The 16,549-nt window shown below is 38.4% G+C and overlaps 2 long non-coding RNA genes across 4 annotated transcripts in view; both read right to left on the bottom strand.

Annotated features, from left to right (window-relative positions):
* Window positions 1–5,743, bottom strand: part of LOC122240423 — a 67,531-nt gene extending 61,788 nt beyond the window's left edge. Inside the window, exon 1 of the long non-coding RNA XR_006220163.1 lies at window positions 5,702–5,743. This is a non-coding gene — a long non-coding RNA (uncharacterized LOC122240423). The remainder of the gene's footprint in view (window positions 1–5,701) is intronic.
* Window positions 5,744–5,844: 101 nt separating this feature from the next.
* LOC122240419 overlaps window positions 5,845–16,549 on the bottom strand; it is a 113,490-nt gene continuing 102,785 nt past the window's right edge. Inside the window, exons 5-6 of one of the 3 annotated variants that reach the window (XR_006220153.1) lie at window positions 15,703–15,791; window positions 5,845–5,884 (exon numbers count right to left, since the gene is read on the bottom strand). This is a non-coding gene — a long non-coding RNA (uncharacterized LOC122240419). Of the gene's footprint in view, window positions 5,885–13,363; window positions 13,544–13,772; window positions 13,823–15,702; window positions 15,792–16,549 lie in introns of those variants that run through there. The other 2 variants (XR_006220152.1, XR_006220154.1) reach the window with 2 other exon arrangements.

Consider the following 16,549-nt stretch of genomic DNA (forward strand, 5'->3'; position numbering starts at 1 on the left):
CCCAGCTTTCCCCTGAATCAAGCTATACAAGAGATAGAACAATAAATTGGTGTTTATAGAGGATAAAAGGAAATTAAGGGATCTTTGATGGTTCAGGATGAGTGCTTGAAAGGTCTTTGACACAAGACAAAGAATTTGTGGCCCATAGCTATACCAGAGGGGAAAGGGAAGGAGCCACAGATAAGACAGGAAGAGGTTAAGCTGGATCCAAGGTGCTTATTTGCAGTCAGGGATCAAAAGCATACTACCTTTAAAAAGCATTCTCCTTCTTTAACACAAATGAATTTAAGACCATTGAGTTTCTTCAGGCCATACATTCCAATGTGGGCCGTGGTGGAGTGTTCTGTTTTTGTTTCCAGGCTGAGGGTGGGGGCTGCTGTGGGAGAATGTGCTGTATACTGACTACAGTTACAAGGAGGAGGGCTGTGCAAGAGCTACCCAAATCTCATTTATCTCTGTTCTTGCCTCTTGGTTGTTTCCAGGGATCTATCAGTTGGTTGGTTTGTTTTGTGTTTGATTTAGAATCTTGGTTTTTATTGGCCTACACTGGAACCAGTTAGGACCAGAAAGGGCACCACATTAAGAATCAGCAAGCCTGACCTCGTTAATCAAAAAAGAGTATGTGCAGTGTTGAGCATGGACATTAGACTCAGAGAGAGCATTCCCCAGCTTGTGAGTCTCTAGATCCTGGTGGGTTGTCTTGAGGGTTAAATGAGAAAACGCATGTAACTGTGGACTGTTAGTGATGACTGTTCAATTCACACTCACTGAGAGTTTAGTGCGTGCTTGCTCCTGTGCTGGCAATAGAGGGGCTCTTGATGGGGGCAGGCCTGGTTTGTACTATCACCAGCCCCACCCCCCAACTTGGCCCAGTGAATCTGGACAGTCTCTGTGAGCCCCTAAACATCCATATCTTCTCATCTAAAGAAATACATGTCTTCCAGGGTGGTCATGGGGAACAGGTAAAGGAGATCACCTAAAAGTTTCAAACTACTATGCCAGGCTAACAAACTAGCATCGTAACAGGCTAGCATCAAAAGCTTTAAACTTCTGATAGGAATATTGGTTGAATTTTACTGCTCTGGTATATAGAAAGAACCCCTGAATTAGGCATTAGAAGACCCGAATTTAGGTCCTGTTTTGCAATTCGGTCACTTATTAGCCATGCAACTTTAGGCGAGTCACTTAACTTCCCTGGGCTAGTCACTTACTTATCTAAGAACTAGGCTAACATCATCTACCCCACATGTTTTTGTATAAAAACATAAAATGTTGAGGAGGGGCGGGGGGAGGATAAAGTCTGTTATAAACTACAAATGGTTCCTGAATGGGATTGCTAGTAATAGAGATCAGAGGCACCTACTCCAGAATGGCTTCTGCCTCTGCTTCTCGAATCGCTGCACCCTTCTTGCCATCTAGAAACCACAATCCGGATTCCTCTCACCACCTTAAGGTTACTGCCCAGAAGTGTCAAGTATGGTTTGGACATATGGCAGGAATAATGATTATAATAAAATTCATCATTTATCTGACACTTAATGCATGTTAAGCACTTTACATATATTATAGCAAATAGCCCTTACAACTCTGCAAAGTGGAAATTACCCTTACCAGCTTGCAGAGAGGTAATTGTGTGGGAGTCGCATAGCTAACAACCTGAGATTTTGACCGACACCGGAGTTGACACACTTAACCACTATTATTATCACTGTTCTTTTCTTTTGCGCGCTCCTTGCATGAAGAATGAAATCTATTTGGACTGAAGATCCCAGATCCTGACTCCTAAAACTTCATATTAAACCACATGGAAAGTGTCTACCCACACAATTTACATTATGATCTGCTTTCCCATCCCCAGTCTTCCAAAATAACTGCCGTTAGAAAAAATGTGATGTAATCTCAACCTTAAAAGTTATAAAAAGTCTCCATTATAAATGACAGATAATATTTCTAGAATAAAATCTATTTTGGTTAGTTCTAAGGTTTTTGAAAATATTTGACATATAATATGTAACACACACAGAGTCCTTAAATCTTTTTTTTTTTTTTTTCTGCAAAAGCCACAGAGAAAAATTTTCCCAGGACCCGAGCTCAGGATATTCCTGATACCAGATGCCTCTACAAACTGGGCTGCTGTCAGTGGGACAGAGAAACTGCCAAGAAGCCAGGCCACTTCCACGCCACATTTGGTCTGAGGCCAGAGTGTTGTCTTTCAGCTTTTAGAAAGACCTCCCAGGGTGAGGTGGACCTAGCAATGACCATATGTGACCATCATGGCCTTCAGGGCATAGAAAAAAGGTAAAAGCCTTTTCAATGACCAAGATCTTATCTACAAAGCCTGGAAAATTCTTTTTCCAATGCAAAAACAGAACCAGTCCAAACTAATCTTTACTTGGGTAGGTAGGGAGTCCTACTGAATTCAGTGGTCCAAGTCATGCTAATCAGTTTCTGAGGAGTCCTCTGTCCTAATGCTGTGGGCCTCAAACAGCGAGCTCAGCCCTACAAGGTTGGTCATAGTATGCTTATCTTGCATTATTCCCAAGTGAATGCCAAGGAATATTATGATAAGCTTAGTAAAAGCTCCATGTCAGGGAGACACACACATGTGCATGCAGAACATGTATCAACTGTGTTGATATAGAACATTGAAAAAGGAATACGTTGAAAGAATAAGAAAGGAGAGGCTATTTAATGTCTTTTGCTTTGCTCTACTATTTTACATTAATATGCTTCCATAGATGGATAATGATGTATATCTTTGGCCCCTCTAGTATGAGATGGGGGTGGAGGCAGTAGAAAGGGAAATGCCTAAAGTCATTGAAAGTCCCAAGTCCGTTCATTCAACAACTATTTAGGGTGGGCCCACCACGTACCAGGTAAGGTGCCATGTGCTACAGATACAAATTTCCAAGAACAGGCATCACTCAAATCCTCTTGAAACTTGGTATCTAGTGGAGGAGTCTGTCAACAATCAAATAACCACATAACTACATGAAAAACTGAGGCTGTGACAAGTGCTAAGAAGGAGTGGTCACGGTGCTTTGATAATTTAGGAAAAATCTGATTTAGAGAAGTCAGCGAGAGCTTCCCTGAGAAAGCAATGCTTCCACTGAGATCTAAAGGATGATTGAACATTAGCTAGACAAAGCAATAGGGGTGAGAGGCAAAGTCTTGGCCAAAGGAACGGCAGATGCAAAGAGTTTGGGTTGAGAGGGAGCCATCTTGGTGGGAAGACAGAAGAGATCTGACCTAAGTGTCACCAGGAAGGTGGACCAACCTCTAACTACCTCTGCCTCTGATGTCTAAGTCCCACCATTATTCAGGCATGCTTTGGGTTAAGATTGTTTGCCCCTTAAAGTGCTCTTTTATGCCCAGAAGAATAACCCTATTACAGCAAGTGAATGATTTTATCTGATCAATTTTCCTTCCAATAGCACAGGTCATGGCCACAAGTCCTTGAGATTTGTTCAGGGGTTTGAATAGGTGGTATAGATATATATAAATATAATGACACTTTGCTGGGTGGTGCTAGTAGTCAGGCATTTAATGAGGGGAGTTTCTAGGAAACTAAAGGAAAAACAAAGTTTGTTAGAAACCCAGTTTCTGAGTCCAGAGGGCAATCAGTTCAGATTTTAGGCTTGAGCTTGAAGCATCTCTAGAAGGTAGAGTAAGGATGGCAGTGGCCATCTGATCAATATTCCTGATTTGCCATTTGAATGCCTTTGGTGATGGCATCAGGTGTCCCAGTGAACTTTGCTTTGTGAATGGTCCACACAACAGAAGGCATGAAGGTTGCCCATACATAATCTGTTGTGGCCATTTTTTTTTTAAGTCTATATCAAGTCATCCAGCTTTAGCTCGAAGGACTTCTGGAAAACGGCGTTCTTTTTTCTTCTCCCCCTGCCCCCCTCCTCCTCCTCCTCCTGCATTTTAGTTTTTATTTTAATTCCAGAAAAGGGCAGTCTTAACTCCAAATCAGAAAGGAGAATAATTAGAAACTAATTTGGAGAGTTGTAATCAGATATTGGAGCAAAATGAAAGAATTCAGGACTTAGTAAGATTTGGCAAAACGTGCAAGACAGAGCCCACAAGGGTACACTATAGTTCTCCACCAAAATAAAAAACAAATTCTTTCTATAATCACCCCATTTCTTGATTTCAAAGGTAATCAAAGCAAGACTAATTTGTTTGTGAAGTAAGTCTGGTCTGTGTAAGTAATCTTGGCCTGATTATTTACACAAGTGAAGCAAGAGCCCACTTTTTGGTTTGCTTTGCTGGAACTTTTCACTGGAAATTATAGATTGGACTTTGAAAAGCCTCTCAAGGCTAGGAAGCCAAGCTACGACTTCACTACCATATTTTGCTTGCAATATCTACTGATTTGGGGGGATTCCTCTCTTCTCAGTACCTCCCAAATATCCTAAGATTCCTGGATCTGCCAAGAAGTGACCTTCCTTACTCACCTGTAAGGTGGGGAATGATGTAAGCCAGACACAGTCCAGATTTTCTAAGGGGGAGCCTTATAAGCATTGGCTCCTTAGAGTCAACCTTATTTCCTTAAAGCTGTTGGGTCATACCTGATCTGATGCACATCATTCTCAAATATAACATTCCAGTCAAAGCCTTGCTAATATAACCAATGTTTCTAATTGTGTCTTATTACAAGAACAGATTCTTATTAAACTTATGCAAATAACTATATTGTCATGAAAATAAGAATGCTAAGAGTTTCCACATTCTGAAGGGATCAAGTACAAAGAAAAGATAAATGTTTCAATTCTGTTTACAAAGGTGTAATTTACCAAACTTCTGCAAGTTTACTTTAAAAGAAAAAGGGGGAAAGGCTTTTCTAAATCTGGAAAATATTAAGGAGCCAGCAGTGAATGTTTCAAACAAAAATTCATAGAAAACTTATAATCATTCTCATGAGTTGATATAATCCCATGAATTAATTCTTGTTCTGTGTGATCTTAGGTCAGCATTTTATGAATCCATCAGCTTTTTTTCATTAGATCAGTAAATTCTCAGTACAATGGCATAGTCTCAAAACTATTCAAGTGATGCCATCATGGAGCATTCTGACATACAGTTAATAGGTCAATAGCTACAGCTATAACCATATCTATAGTTATAAATCCCTTCAAAGAATCAGAGTAAGACAGTAACTATCTATGAATAGTAAGACATAAAATAGCCATGGTTAAAGTTCTGATGAGAGTTCATTTGATAAGGAAAAACAGTTATTTCTATGGCATACAACATTTTAAAATAATAACTGGACAATGAGAGTACTGCAAATTTCTAAGACCTTCACACAATTTAGTAACATATATCCATACACATATAACCTATGAAGATTCACATGGAATCACTTCCAATTTGACAATGCTTCCCACATAATTTAACATACCAAATAATCCTAATTAGTTTAACGTCTCTCTTTTACAAAGTAAGAGACAAATCCTTTGAGACTTTCCAGGAGTGCTCTAGGAAATCTCAAAGTTAGTTTGAAGTAACAAAGATTCCATTTAGCATTTGATTTTGGAAAATTGTCAAAAATGTCAAAAGGTTTGAACACATGACCACTCAGGATCACAAGTCACATTGAAACAATACTTACTTACTCATTCAACCAAAGTGACAGTTAAAAGATTTCAAAGGCAAATACAGAAAGTTACATAGTTATTTTAAAAAATCATACCTCTTTCTGGGGCACCTGGGTGGCTCAGTCAGTTGAGCGACAGACTTTGGCTCAGGTCATGATCTCAGGGCTTGTGAGTTCGAGCCCCACGTCGGGCTCTGTGCTGACAGCTCAGAGCCTGGAGTCTGCTTCGGATTCTGTGTCTCCCTCTCTCTCTGCCCCTCCCCCACTCATGCTCTGTCTCTGTCTCAGAAATAAATAAAACATAAAAAAAATTAAAAAATCATACCTCTTTTAATATTGAGAATACTTGGCTTTCTTAAGTAACCAAAGACCTGATAAAGACAACATGAAGCACGGGAAATTATTTTAAGACACAAAATCCTGATTTCCCAGGCAGAGGACTTAATAAGTAAGGGAAAAAAATTTTTTACAGTGTTTTATTAAGAGCAGACTGGTAATCTAAGAAAATTTTGTTGTTTTAACAGAGAGAGAAAATCAAGTTCTAATTTTGTATTATTGGATTAGTTAGTAATGTTAAGCCTAATTAAAAAAAAAAAAAACATATAAATAAATCCAACCAATCTCGGCAAGTACTGATCACCCAAGAAAAAAATTCTTTTTTCCAAGATTCCTTTTCCATAAACCTTCTTTAAAAATTTATTTTAATATTCATTCAGTTTTTGTCCTACTCTTTCCTATTTTAAGTCTGGAACAATTAGTCATTCTACTTTAGAACAAAATTTCTTTTTCCTTTAGCAAAAACACATACTTCATATTTTCACTTATCAAAAATACATCTTTCTTTGCACACAGAGTTTCTTTTTTCTTAACTTTTATTATTTCTAGTAGATTCATTTACACAGTATGGATTAGAATTTTTAACCATCAGTAACCCTAGTTTTCAGTGAAAACCAGGAATCAGGCTGTTGTGAACTGTCTGCCACATACTATCATTCTGTAGCAAATTTATGAATAAATTATTTCGTAATTCTCTAGAGGTGTATCTTTCTCCCAGTACAATTTTTCAGGTTTATTGACAGACTCAAATATATCTAGCTTTTGTATTCTGCATAAAAACAAGATGCCAAAAGTAGATAAACTTAGGTTTGGCAATTAACTGTTTTAATATTGTATCTTACTTGGAAGTGATCTAGATATTCAATGAATGTCTATAATTTAACTAAACTTAGTATAGTGTTAAGGTTTCAAGTTATCAAAAAGATTTTTGCAACTATTTTTTTTTTTTTTTTTGGTGGGGCGGGGGGAGGAAAAGAGAGAGACAGAGTATGAGCAGGGAAGGGGCAGAGAGAGAGGGAGACACAGAATCAGAAGCAGCCTCCAGGCTCTAAACTGTCACCACAGAGCCCAACACAAGGTTTGAACTGACACCGAGACTGAGATCATGATGAGCCAAAGTTGGCCGCTTAAACAACTGAGCCACCCAGGCACCCCACAACTATGTTTTTTTAATTCCAGTATAGGAATTAAATTAGGGTTATATTAGTTTCAGGTGTACAATATAGTGATTCAACACTTGCATACCTGGTGCTCATCACAAGTGTACTCCCTAATCCCCATCACCTATTTAACCTCCCCCTCTCCCTGCCATAACCACCAGTTTTTTCTCTATAGTTAAGAGTCTGTTTCTTGGTTTGTCTCTCTCACTTTTTTTTCTTTACTCGTTTGTTTTGTTTCTTATATTCCACATATGAGTGAAATCATATGGTATTTGTTTTTCTCTGACAGACTTATTTCACTTAGCATTATACTCTCTAGCTCCATCTATGTCATTGCAAACATCAAGATTTCATTCTTTTTTATTGTGGAATAATATACCATTATATATGCACATCTCATCTTCTTTATCCATTCATCTATCAATGGACACTTGGGCTGCTTTCATAATATGGTTATTGTAAATAATGTTGCTATAAACATAGGGATGCATGTATCCCTTTAAATTCATGTTTTTGTGATTGGGGGAGGGGGGGAATACCCAGTAGTGCAATTACTGGATCATAAGATAGTTCTATTTCTAAATTTTTGAGGAACCTCCATTCTGTTTTCCACAATGGCTACACCAGTTTGCATTCCCACCAACGGTGCAAGAGGGTTCCTTTTTCTCCATCCTCACCAACACTTCCTTCTTATTTTAGCCATTCTGACAGGTGTGAGGTGATATCTCTTTGTGGGTTTGATTTGCATTTCCCTGATGATGAGTAATGTTGAACATCTTTTCATGTGCTAGCCATCTGGATGTCTTTTTTGGAGAAATGTCTGTTTATGTCTTCTGCCCATTTTTTAATTGGATTATTTGTTCTGGGGTTGTTGAGTTGTATAATTTCTTTATACATTTTAGATACTAACCCTTTATTAGATATGTCATTTGCATATATCTTCTCCATTCAGTAGGTTGCCTTTTAGTTCTGTTGATTGTTTCTTTTGCTGTGCAGAAACTTTTATTTTGATACAGTCCCAAAAGTTTATTTTTGCTTTTGTTTCCCTTGCCTCAGAAGACATATATAGAAAAATGTTGCTATGGCTGATGTCAGAGACATTACTACCTGTACTCTCTTCTAGGATTTCTATGGTTTCAGATCTCACATTTAGGCCTTTAATCCATTTTGAGTTTATTTTTGTCTATGGTGTAAATAACAGTCCAGTTTCATTTTTTGCATGTGGCTGACCAGTTTCCCCAAAACCATTTGCAGAAGAGACTGTCTTTTTCCCATTGGATATTGTTTTCTGCTTTGTCAAAGATTAACTGACCACATAATTGTGGGCTTATTTCTGAGTTTTCTATTCCATTGATCTATGTGTCTGTGTTTGTGTCAGTAGCATACTGTTTTGATTACTATAGCTTTGCAATATAACTTGAAGTCTCAGACTGTGATACCTCCAGTTTTATTCTTTTTCAAGATTGCTTTGGCTATTTGGGGTCTTTTGTGGGTCCATACAATTTTAGGATTGTTTGTTCTAATTCTGTGAAAAATGCTGTTGGTATTTTGGTAGGGATTGAATTAGATCTGTAGATTGTTTTGGGTAGTATAGACATTCTACCAATATTTGTTCCCCCAATCCATGAGCATGGAAGGTCTTTCCATTTCTTTGTGCCATATTCAACTTCTCTCATCAGTGTTTTATAGTTTTGAGTGTACAGGTCTTCCACCTCTTTGGTTAGGATGTCTTATTATTTTTGGTGCAATTATAAATGGGATCGTTTTCTTAATTTCTCTTTCTGATGCTTCATGTTTAGTGTACAGAAATGCAACAGACTTCTGCACATTGATTTTGTATCCTGCAACTTTATTCATTTATCCATTCTAGTAGTTTGTTGGAGTCTTTCAGGTTTTCTATATATAGTATCATGTCATCCGCAAATAGCGAAACTACTACTTCTTTCTTACCAATTTGGATGCCTTTTATTTCTTTTAGTTGTCTGATTGCTGTGGCTAGGACTTCCAGTACTATGTTGAGTAAAAGTAGTAAGAGAGGACATCTTTGTCTTGTTCCTGATCTTAGGGGAAAAGCTTTCAGTTTCTCACCATTGAAGATGATGTTAAATGTGGGTTTTTCATGGAGGGCCTTTATTATGTTGAGGTATGTTCCCTCTGAACCTACTTTGTTGAGGGTTTTTATCATACATGGATGCTGTACTTTGTCAAATAATTTTTCAGCACCTACTGAAATGATAATATGGTTTTTATCCTTTATTCTATTAATGTGATGTATCACCTCGATTGATTTGCAAATAATGAGCCACCCTTGCAACCCAGGAATAAATCCCACTTGAGTGTGGTAAATGATTTTTTTAATGTATTGTTGGATTCAGTTTGCTAGTATTTTGTTGATGATTTCTGTATTTATGTTCATCAGAGATATTGTCCTGTAGTTCTCTTTGTGTGTGTGTGTGTGTGTGTGTGTGTGTGTGTGTGTGTGTGTGTGTGTGATGTCTTTATCTGGTTTTGGTATCAGGGTGATATTGGCCTCATAGAATGAATTTGGAAATTTCTTTCTTCTATTGTTTGGAATAGTTTGAGAAGAGTAGGTATTAACTCTTCTTTAAATATTTGGTAGAATTCGCCCATGAAGCCGTCTGGTCCTGGACTTTTGTCTGTTGGGAATTTTTTTTATTACTGATTCAATCTCTCCTAGTAATTGGTCTGCTCAGATTTTCTACTTCTTGCTTCAGTTTTGGTAGGTTATATGTTACTAGGAATGTATCTATCTTGTCTAGGTTGTCTAATTTGTTGGCATATAGTTTTTCATAATATTCTCTTACAATTGTTTGTATTTCAGTGGTGTTGGTTGCTACTTTTCCTCTTTCATTTGTGATTTTGTTTGAGTCCTCTCTCTCTCTCTCTCTCTCTCTCTCTCTCTCTCTCTCTGATGAGTCTGGCTAGAGGTTTATCAACTTTGTTGATCTTTTCAAGAACCAGCTCCTGGTTTCATTTATCTGTTCTACTGATTTTTTAGTTTCTATATCATTTATCTCTGCTTTAATCTTTATTTCTGCTCTAATTATTTCCTTCTTTCTGTTGGTTTGGGGTTTTGTTTGTTATTCTTTTTCTAGCTCCTTTAGGTGTAAGGTTTATTTGAGATTTTTCTGGCTTCTTAAGGTATGTCTGTATTGCTATAAACTTCCCTCATAGAACAGCTTTTGCTGCATCCTAAAGGTTCTGGACCACTGCATTTTCATTTTCATTTATTTCCATGTACTTTTTTATTTCTTCTTTGATTTCTTGGTGACCCATTAATTTTTTAGTAGCATGTCATTTAATCTCCATGTATTTGTAGTCTTTCCAGATTTTTCCTTGTGGTTGATTTCTAGTTTCATAGCATTGTGGGCAGAAAAGATGCACGCCACGACTTTGATCTTTTTGAATTTGTTGAGGCTTGTTTTATGGCCTAATATGTGATCTATTCTGGTCAATGTTTCATGTGCACTTGAAAAGAATATGCAGTTTGCTGTTTTAGGTTACAATGCTCTGAATATATTTGTTAAATCTATCTGGTTCGGTGTGTCATTCAAAAACACTGTTTTCTTGTTGATTTTCTTTAATTTTTTAAAATATTTATTTTTGAGAGAGAGAGAGACAGAGCACAAGTGGGGGAGGGGCAGAGAGAGAGGGAGACTCAGAATCTGAAACAAGCTCTGAACTGTCAGCACAGGGCCCAACGCAGGGTTTGGACTCAGGAACCGTGAGATCATGACCTGAGCAGAAATTGGACGTTTAACTGACTGAGGCACCCAGGCACCCCTCTTATTAATTTTCTGTTTGGGTGATTTGTCCATCAACATAAGTGGGGTGTTAAAGTCTCCTACGATTATTTTATTACTATCAATTAATTTCTTTATGTTTGTTATTAACTGTTTTATATACTTGGGTATTTTCATGTTGGGTGCATAAATATTTATAATTGTTATATCTTCTTGGATTCTCCCCTTTATTATTATACAGTGTCCTTCTTTGTCTCTTTCTACAGTCTTTGTTTTAGAGTCTATCTTGTTCAATATAAATATTGATACCCTGGCTTTCTTTTGACATCCATTTGCATGATAAATGCTCTCCATCCCCTCAGTTTCAATTTGCAGGTGTCTTTATTTCTAAAATGAGTATCTTATAGGTGACTTATAAATGGATCTTGTTTTTTTTTTTATCTACTCTGTCTGCCTATGTCTTTTGATTGAGTGTTTAGTCTATTTACATTCAAATTAAGAATTGATAGACATGAATTTATCATCATTTGTTACTTGTCTTGTGGCTGTTTTTGTAGTTTTTCTCTGATCCTTTCTTCTCTTGCTCTCTTTCATGGTTTGCTGGGTTTTTTAGTGATATACTTGGATTCCTTTCTCTTTATTATTTGCATATCTACTAGTGGTTTTTGATTTATGGTTACCATTAGGTTCATATATAACATCTTAGATTTTTGCATCTATTTTTAAGTAGACATATTATAAAGCATAATTATTATTGAAGAGTTCATGAATAAACTTGTATCCCACTTACATCGTTTTAATTCACCTGTTCTTATAATTATGCTTGAGTTGCTCATGAAAATTTCATGAGACATTAAACAAAGCTAGTCATCATTGTAAGTTATTTTTCTTGTTGGAAAATCAGGCAACTTTCAAACAAATCACAGAAGCAATGAATCTAAAAGTTAAACATTTGGTTCTTCCCCCCTTTTTTCCTTTTTTTTTTTTTTTTTTTTTTTTACTGCCATGTTGACATGCACCAAGCAATTTATTTTTATTGTACATTGTATTCTTAGGGTAAATTTATAGTTTTATAATTTTAAACATATAGTAGAGATAATATAAGCTTGTTTGACTGGTAAATCTAGGTAGGAAAAATTGTATATCCACATTGTAATTAATCTTCAGAATTCTGAGGGCACACCTATTTAATTTTACCAACCATTTTTTAAGTAGCTTTATTTACCAAAGAATATCCCTGATCATGTGAACCTAAAACACACACACACACACACACACACACACATTGGTTAGTTTCTTTATATCTGAGAGTTTTAAGGCAATTAATTTAGGTAAGTACCCACTTGCCTCTAAACCAATTTGAGTAGAACTCATCTGGGGGATTTTATAAATTAATTTAGTAATACCAGCTGGAGATAGAAAAATATCACTTGTAAATAACATACAGACATACATACACATGTACATAAACATATATTCAAATAGAGATTTTTTTTTAGCTTTCATTCTAAAATTTTAGTCTTAAAGTTAATAAAACATAGTAATACAAACTCACTGGTTTATCTCCACTTTATGTTTTTATCTGTATTGTATTTCCAGCAAATGGACAAGTTAAGGTTACCTGTATGTCAATATTTGTGGAGAAGACTTAACATCTTCTTTTGCCCTGAATGTAAACTAAATTTTAGGCTGGTGACTACAGAGACATCTAGCAGCTGTCTGGATATCTCCAGTGTACATATGAGTGGACAAAACAGCTATCTCTGGTTCCAGCTTTTTTTTTCTCTTTTCAGTCTCAGGTGGTTGCTTTTAGAGGTCCCAGAGTCTCCTGAGAGCCCCCGAGGGAGGATAGATGGCCTAAAATTCAAGTGGCTGTAGGGAGCTGAGAGGATAAGGTGAGAAGGGAAAAGTCTGGCAAGGTTGGACAGAGGAATAAAGGAAGAAGGGGTGTGAGGGGGAACATATAAAAGGGTTCAAGGCATAGGAGGGAATACTGAAGATGGTAAGAGGAGGAAGGAGGAGAGACACAATGGAGAAGGAGAGGCCTTAGAGGAGCCAGTCTGGGGAGATCTCAGGTTTTCCAAAGAGGCCAGTGGAGCTCTACATTGTCCTCAGCAAAATCATGCTAACAAGAAAAGAAGCAGATGAGTTGGCAGAGCTCATAATTAATAGAGGTACAAGAAGGGGGTTTCAGTCAACTGAGACGTTCCCATGGGAGAAGCAGAATCCAATGAGGACAACAGAGAGGCCTCACAGAGAGCCAAGAAGAAAGACTTCCAGCCCAGAGAGGTAGGAAATAATCCCCTCTCAGGAAAGAGATCCAGAAAGAAGAGACTTCTAGCTCAGCAGGTACCTTTCAAGGAAGCCTGGGACTCCAACTTATCTTCTTACAAATAGAGAAATGTAGGACTATACCCCAGGATCTGTTTGTCTGGGACTCTAAATCAGCTTGTAGAGTATACTCAGAATCTTACAAGTCAAAATCTGTCCTTACCAGCTTTAACAATGTCTGTCTGTAGCACCGGTTCCAGAGTCAGACTCTCCACAGGATCCCCAGCCTATCAGGCAGAAGGGAAGATAAAGACTTCAACGTTGCATTCTTAAGATCCTAAGTGGCCTTAAGGTCAACCAGGGGCCCAGATGATGAATCTGATCCTATCTGAGTCACGGCACCATAACTGTTAAAGAAAAAAATACTCAATGAGTCTTGTTAAAGAAGGGAAGGCAGACTTTATTCAGGACCATCATGATAGATACAGGGAATACCACAATGGAATTCTACAGTGGGGAAGAGAGACTGGGCTTGACTCCAAGTAGAGCATGGACAACTGGGAATTTAAAGCCAAGGACAGAGTGGGGGGTAGTGGATGAAAACTTACTGAGGTATAAGAGGGGTTCTGGCTAAACCCACCTAATGGGATTCTTGCTGACAACAGGCCAGGATGATCAGACATCACCTGGGGGATGAAGAACCTGATCAGATAGCGAAGATGATCAGATATCAAGAGTGAGTGGCTCTAATTAAACTGACTTATCAAGGTTCTCACTAAAACTAGATTTTATAAGGACACACAAAGATGGGCCCAGAGGAAGGTCCAAAGGCCTGATTAACGTTTGCTCAAAGCACTTTTGTTAATGGGTTTATTTTAAAGAGGAAAAGAATAACAAAAATTGGAGATGGCATCCAAGATATAAAACTTTAGATTTTTCTAAATTTAACTCAAGGCCATCCCTGCTAGAATTCATTAAAAGTCTGGCCCCCTGAAAATCATGTAATCTTTTGCCTCCAGAGAGTTTAACAAGGCACCAGGATAGTCTCAGCCTTTGAGAGAAGTCCCAGAAAGGAAACAATCCAATAGAAAGAGGGAAGCATCACATTATAAGAATGTCAATAACTCATCATAATTTTCCTAACCCTAGTCCTCCACCCTAAATCACTTCTAGCAACTCAAGTGTCCTTAAAGTTGCATAAGTGACAAAATATACAGATTTGGCTGTTCTTTTCCTAGAATCTCATAAAAGAAGTTTCAGCCCTATGGCACATGATCAGGGAAGTCAATTATACTGGCTTTTCAGTCAGTGAAGCCTGGGTTCAAATGCTGACTCTTTAACTTAGCAGTGATCATGCACAGGTTTTCTAACTGCCCTTACATTGTTTTCTCAACTGTAAGCCTGGAGTCATTATTTTACCTAACCCACAGAGCTGCTTTGAAGGTGGGATAAAAATAATGCACCAAAGTGCTTAGCGAATTGCCTGTCATAGAGTCAGCACTTAGTAAATTAAAGATATGTGAGAAGAAGGGGTAGGTGAGGGGAACTGGGAAAGTCTAGAAAGAGTGTACAGCTCCTAAGAGATACAAGTGCCATAGGTTCCAAGGCATGAGTTAACTAGGCAAAGCAGCACACTTGCCAAGTCTCAAAAGAAATTAAGAAGCCTGGGGCACCTGGGTGGCTCAGTTGGTTAAGCCCTTAACCAACTGTGTGTCCATGATCACAGTGATCTCACAGTTTGTGAGATCAAGATCCAAGTTGGACTCTGCACTGATAGCACAGAGCCTGCTTGGGATTCTCTCTTTCTCTCTCTCTCTCCCTCTCTCTCTCTCTCTCTGTCTCTCTCTCTCTCTCCCCCTCCCCCACTCATGCTTGCGTTCTCTCTCTTTCAAGAGAAATAAATCAATATTAAAAAAAAAAAAAAGAGGGCACCTGGGTAGCTCAGTCAGTTAAGTATCAGACTTCAGCTCAGGTCATGATCTGAGTTTGTGAGTTTGAGCCCCACGTTGGGCTTTCTGCTGTCAGCTCAGAGCCTGCTTCAGATCCTCGGTTCCCCTCTCTCTTTGCCCCTCCTCTGCTTGCTCTCCCTCTCTCTCAAAATAAATAAATATTAAAAAAGAAGAAGAAGAAGAAGAAGAAGGAGGAGGAGGAGGAGGAGGAGGAGGAGGAGGAGGAGGAGGAGGAGAAGCCTGAGAGAAGCCGGCCTGGGATTTACAGACAGAGTGGAAAGTGGCCCTATCCCCCTTGTGTTTTCTCTCCAGACATATGAGACAAGTTCACCAAGACACAAGAAAGAAACATGGTGAGGGCCCCGTTGGCATTGCAGTGTGGGTTCTGCCTGAAGAGGCTGAGGGTACTGAAACAATTGAGACTTTTGACTTGGGCAGGACATCTGCTCGTGAAACTTCTGGGCAAAGTGAAGCTTAGGAAACTGGTAAGAGATTAAATAAGTGGGAATAAATCAAAAAGCGGGACATACAGACCAAAGGACACTTCACTGCCTTCCTGCCAGTTGTGAGCTACAGCCCGTGAGACTGGCCTTGTTACAGATAGGATCATTTCTCACCGGAAAGTTCCCTGGCCTTGTTGAGCTTGGCCTCGGGTACTCAACATTCTCAGGCTTGGCATGGTTTTCTCCAGTAATATTTTCTCTTTCTGAAAAAAAAAAAAAAAGCAATACAGTAAAAAAAAAAAAAAAAAAAAGTGGGGGGGGGGGACTATGTAGTGAGAATGCCAAAAAACGTCTGAGAATATGAATCACCAGAGAGAGAATTCCTGAATTTATTTTTCCTAACATTATTCTTATTAAGGAGAAAGAGATTTCCTTTTTGAGCCCCTGTATCTGTGATTCCTTAAAAACACTTTATTATGAAATTCTTGCTTGGGTTTCATTTTTTAATGTGTAGACATTTTGAATACCTGTTTCTGTCTCTGTATGTTCTTTTCTCTCATGTGGCTGGGGGAAGAATTTCAATAGGCCCAGCCGACGGAGATAGTAACAGCAACAAGCTATGCCCTTATACATTTTGGAGGCTGAAGTGTGAGGACCGCAGATCGTAAATACGATGCAGAAATTGGCCCATGTGTCCTATCTTGCAGCTTATGCAGTTGTAGCGACACATCTACCGAGGGCCCTGCTTTCCTGCCTCCACGAGGTGACTAAGAAGGAAAGAACAGAGAGCATCTGTAACATGCTCTATACATCTCCAGAGAGGGTAGTGCTGGCCTCAAGCATCCCAAAGGCCCACTAAGGAAACGTGGTCAAATCTCCCACTCAGTGTTACAGGAAACAGACCTAGAAAAGGGAGATGGGTGTAAGTTTGCCAAGAAAGTAAATCATGCACATGAGATGTCAGGATCACTTAATGCACAGCAGATTTTCAGACCATTTCATCCACAGAATAAAATACACG

Source organism: Panthera tigris, chromosome B4 (assembly GCF_018350195.1).
Source record: "Panthera tigris isolate Pti1 chromosome B4, P.tigris_Pti1_mat1.1, whole genome shotgun sequence".
Taxonomy (NCBI): Eukaryota; Metazoa; Chordata; class Mammalia; order Carnivora; family Felidae; genus Panthera; species Panthera tigris.